Source organism: Musca autumnalis, unplaced genomic scaffold (genome assembly GCF_047663935.1).
Source record: "Musca autumnalis isolate F117 unplaced genomic scaffold, ASM4766393v1 scaffold_5, whole genome shotgun sequence".
Lineage (NCBI taxonomy): Eukaryota > Metazoa > Arthropoda > Insecta > Diptera > Muscidae > Musca > Musca autumnalis.
The window spans coordinates 184,266,755-184,272,309 of NW_027412088.1; the positions used below are offsets into that span (position 1 = coordinate 184,266,755).

Genomic DNA, 5,555 nt, shown 5'->3' on the forward strand with positions numbered 1-5,555 from the left:
AAAATTAACGGCCACACTGGCAAGCAACCGAGCAAAACTGACAGTCAAAACTGATCGTGTGTACCCCACTTAAGGCCGGTTCGATTACTTGTCAAGTAAAAAGTATTTGCAAGTTCTTGCAACTAATTGCAATACTTCTCAGTTTTTTTGTACTGAACAAGTTTGTTATCGAACAGTATTTTGTAAAAGTTTGTACAAACTTTTGGGTTATCGTACAGACCTATAATTATAAAGAATTTAATACAATTTTTCTGATTTAAGATGACATTCGAAGGAAAACATAAAGGTGTGTTTCGAATATACATTTAGCATGTTTACATTTATGAAATCCAGTGGATTTCAATTGTGAATTTAATGCCGTTTACTTCAAATAAACACTCATCGAATTTGCCCTGCCATCCAGGGTTTTTCGTATGCAGATTTCCTTTGTCAAAGGGAACATCTTTATTCGAATGACTCTACAGCGCCTTCGTTAATTTGTTAACATTTCTGTCTATATCCTCCGTACTTAGGCATTCTTCATTTTCTTTCCCAAGTCTTTACATTGACGAAATCGTGTAGATTTCAAAGGCCAATTCCTTTGTGTATACATCAAAGGAAACTCATCTGAAGTGCATTGAATTTCATTTGACGTTTAAGCAATAGAATTGACAGTTGAAATCGAGTGGATTTCGTAAATGTAAACGTATAGTGCTGTCAACTTTTATCTAAACTTTTCATGTTTGTTTTAACTTAACTTCATCATTACTTTCTATTACAGAGGGTAATGTTTTTCAAAACGAACTGACAGTGTTGCAAAATTTTACTGATCGCTGCCAATATTAGGTCTGTCTGGTTACGCTAAAACTTGTAACAATTTGGACCGATTGTTGCTGGAAGTCGTCTATTAACACAAAAAACCAGCAAAAGAGAGCGAATCGAGAGAGACATTTTGTCAGTTCTTTTAGTGAGAGTTTGCAAATTCTTGCTGGACAAATTTCTTCTAGCAAGCACTTGCAAACTCTTCTTCGTCGGCTTTCACACAGTGTCGTTTTGACGACACCATTTCGCAGTTTCCGTTTTGATATTTATTCGTAGATGTTGTCAGGGTGGGAAAATGTGGTGCAAGAAAACGTACGAAAAAGTACTATTGATGTGAATTCATACACAATATAATTATTTTATTGTACTCATTTATTATTTTTCTTACCTGCAATGATGTTTTTCATCAGAATTAATCTATACACATATTTTGTAATCTCTATTTCAACATATTTCATTAAAACATTTTTGTACATTCATTGGTACAAAAATTCCGCAAAAATGCAACCCTGCTTATAAAAAAATACGAATGAAGCGAAAACGGAAAGCAAGAAATTCGCCTCAAAAATTTTTTCGCCTCTGTTTATGAATTTTGGCATTTAAAATCTTTGTTTTTCTTTGAATTCGCTTGCTGGAGGACCTATAATTGGGCCATGGTGACGAAAGTACACTGTGTGAAAGCCGACTTCTTCTTCCTGAAAACAATCAGCTGTTTTTAATTGTTCGGTGATTTATGTTTGTGAAAATGAAAAACAATTTTATTGTAATTTATTGTAATAGCACGCCTAAGTGTATTGTTTTTTTCGGAGAACAACGTTGCAAATTTGAAAAATTCCTTTTTTGGGTCATTTTCTTTTCTATTTTAAATAAAATACAAAATTTTTGCTTGCTTTGGTTCCTTTATTGGCTGACAAATTGTTCTGTTTTGGCAAGCCAGCTGATTGCTTGCTGGTTTCTGATGGGAACGTGTCTGTCAATTTTCTTGCAAAAGCGAATAAAAACTCTCTGAGAAAGTTCTTGCTGGACAATTCTTGCTGGGAAAGTAACCAGACAGACCTATTGTGATTTCATCCTGTAGTGGGATTCTGTAACTCATTTTTGCTGTTATCGATAATTGTCGGTAAAATTAAAATGCTTATAATTTCGATAATTAACGAAATTTTTCGGTAAGTTAACGATGAATAAAAAGTAGTCGCTAGCCTCTACCGACACAAACAGTGATGCCAACTTTTCTTTATGTTTTTAGTCATAATTTTGCGATTTAATTTTATCGATTTTTGTCGGTAACAGCAAAAATGAGTTACAGAATCCCACTACTGGTGAAGGGAATTATCGATTGGCTTTTCAGGGGATCAATTCTGTTTCTATGAAAATGTGAAATGAAAACTTTTATAAAGGAAAAAACTGTCAAATGAAAAAAAATATAAAGGAAATATTTTTCATTTCAAATTTTCATAGAACAAGAATCCAGCCCCAGCATTTTTAAATGATGCCTTTTTTAGCGAAAACCCGAACTCTTTAAGTGTCTAGTGTTCTCATATAAATGAGAACTTTTCATTCATAATTTTGGGTTTAAATTTTTACCGATTTTTGTCGATAACCAAACAATTGTTTTAGAATTCCCCAACAGGTTTGTGAAAACATTGCAAAAAACACACGTTTTTGTTAAAATTAAAAAAAGTCGCCATCATGTTGAAACACATTTTATCAGCATCTAAAAATCTCGTCTGTATAATCAATTCTATAATTGAAGGTGGCATTCAGAGAAATTTTCAATTTGTTTGTAATTAAAACAAAAAGATTTCAAACAAACAATATGACAACAGCCACTCCTCTGACCTTAACACAATACGATGGCTCTGCGGGTGATGCCAAGATTTTGAATTGAAACACAATTCCGTCAATTTGCGATTGACAATTAAAGTCATTTACATTTGAGTTCAGAGTGAAAACGGTGTAATTAAAATGCAAACAGTGTCTGGAGGTCGCTAGAGCGGAACAGAAGTTAAAGGAAATTTCATATTTTTAAAAAGAAAAAAAAAAACGAAAGTTTTTGTGAAGAATAATAATTTCAATATTTTATAATAGATTCTTAAAGTACATTTAAACAAGCACTTATTATTGTTATTGACCCCCTGTTTTTGTAAAAAATTTTATTGTTCTCACACGAATTGTCAAATTTTGTAGATCGATTTACTCGCCTTAGCGCAAATGTGGAACGCTGATTTTTGAATGAGGAATTCTTAACTATATTTAGAACGTGTCTACGAAGAATTAGGTCTGTATGTCATCTAGGGTCTGACCTATGGATGCCCAAACTATTACGAATATAGACGAACGAACAAAAACTAGTTACAAAAACAGGGGGTGAGGCTCTATCTTCATTAATAAAATTCGTCAGTTAAGTTGACAATTGCATTAAAAACCTGTCAAATAAATCCTTAACCTTAACCAAAACATGACTTAGCCCACGTTTAGACGATCGTTTATTATAGTGATTGTGACTCTATCTCGATTTATTTGATGTTATCAAAATATATGGGTTTACACTATAATCATTAGATTCATTTATTAGGTAGGAATCATTCTATCCGAAGGAAGTGACACATTATGGCTTTCATTAACTTGCACTCCATTGAAATAAAACCCAAACCTGAGTTAATTTATTTAATAGAATTTATTTCAAATGAAATTTTTCCACGAACCAATTAGACTACATTTTAATACTGGTCAGCAATTACCTGCTGTGTGTAATTAATTTGATTGCCTGTTAAACATTTATTTGAGAAGTAATTAAAGCTTATTTGCATGTATTATCAACAACTATAGTTTAATTTAATTTAACAATTTATTAATTGTATATACCGAAGAGGCGAGTGAAGTTTGGAATTTGTGTGCGATAATGACATCAAGACAAAATATTTGCTATGTAAAGATTAAACTGTGAGATTCCAGCTATGCGTTAAAGCGCCATCAACAGCAAATCAAAACAAACTACGATGACGTGATTTAAATACTGCAGCGTATTGTTTCTATACTAGTTAAATACATGTTACGAGACCCTATAGCGGCGCTAGGATGGCTTCCGGTAGCTCATTGCCTCAGGAGGTCCCAACCCTTCCAATCCTAGCCCAGGGAACGAACACTAAATTGAGACAGAATAGAACAAATAATGACAAAGACACTAATACAACACACCACGCACCATTCTTTTAGGAGGCTTGATGGAAAATGCCCCCACACTTGCCCTCCCAGCCATGATCCTTATTATCCAAAAAAAAACAATCATACATTTCAAGGACCCCGTGTCGACCACACTTACAGGACTTACCGACCTATGTCATTATTCTTGCTCCCTCCCTCTTAGTAATTTCCCCTCAGAACACCATAACGTATTCAAATTACAACATGAAATACAATGGTTTATTGATTTTTAATCTTAAACTACTATAAATGGATTTTATCGACAATATTCTTACAAGATAATTAAAAAAAGGGTAACAAAAAAAAACAATTTAAGTTGGTAACACCTGACAAAATTAGTTGTGAGCCATTGGCTCGGATCTCCCCATTCGAAAATTCCTAGACTATTTTTATCTTTGCCCTTTGGCGTTTTTTTATATTTAACACTCTACCTCACCTAACTGAAAGAGCTCTCTAAGTTGGTTTATTGTTTCTGCCACTCAGCAGACATACAAATAAAATACTAGTATAAAAGGTCTAGGCGTTTACTTGTGGTGAACCCTACGCTCACGGTGAATATATCACAAGCTAGTGTTATCAACCTTTACAAATAGAATTTTAATAAATAATTCCTAGGGTGACACAAATTCAAACACCACAGGACAATACAACACACAACTTAACCTATCGTGTTTTTTTTCTTTTTTATATTTCAAGCCGTTGCCTTTTAGGTAATAGCAGTAGCGCAACAACAAAAATACTATTGGCACTTTATAAATTTATTTGTTTCTCTCTTTTCAGATATGACTTCCGAGGCTATGACGAGCGTCTCAGTGGCCGTTCGTGGATATTTTTTTGTTACACCAGCACTGGTTCTGAATATTTGGTAAGTACATTAACAAATTCGTGTTACCTTAAGTTTTCCAGTCGCTAATTTACGGTGTTGTTGTTCCTTTTTCTTTAGGTACCTTAATATTGGACAATCAACTCCCAGCCAAGGTGGCAGTTTTCTCTCGACCGTCCTTCGACCACTACTGTAAGCGCTTGCCACGTATTTCCGGAAAAATTAGAGCTGACCCCCCCTTTCGAAATACTTGAAGAGGCCAGCAATATTATATGGCAGTTGGGTGGATTATCTTTAAGAAATAAATAAAGAGGAAACAAACCTTCTATATAACCACATCTATCACCATCTACCACTAGAACAATTACACTTACATATTTTGTAATTCACTCCAAACACAAAATGATACATAAAGAAAAAAATCACAAATTTAAATATATAATTCAAACTTTATCAACTTGTTTTATTTTTGAGAGGTTTACACAGTGTTTTTTTGTCTTCGGCAACAATATACTTATGAGAGCGCGTTCGCTTCAATCGGAGCTTTTATAGGGCTTTAGGTAACGCCAGCTAAAGTTTTCCCTCTTTTAAGGCATTTTCCCACAATTTTCCGACATTTATTAATCTTTGTTTTTCGCTACATTCTACACCCCCCCGCGGTACGTCATCCCACACGTGTAGCCCATTGCGTGTCGACTAATTTTGACCTAGCAGCCTACGCAGTGGC

General features: G+C 34.1%; 1 long non-coding RNA gene across 1 annotated transcript; it reads right to left on the bottom strand.

Annotated features, from left to right (window-relative positions):
* Window positions 1–4,199: 4,199 nt before the first annotated feature.
* On the bottom strand, window positions 4,200–5,341 carry LOC141405332 (uncharacterized). The gene is made up of 2 exons (XR_012413178.1): window positions 5,203–5,341; window positions 4,200–5,120 (listed from the first exon to the last, which is right to left on the bottom strand). It is a non-coding gene; the product is annotated as an uncharacterized lncRNA (long non-coding RNA).
* Window positions 5,342–5,555: the final 214 nt, after the last annotated feature.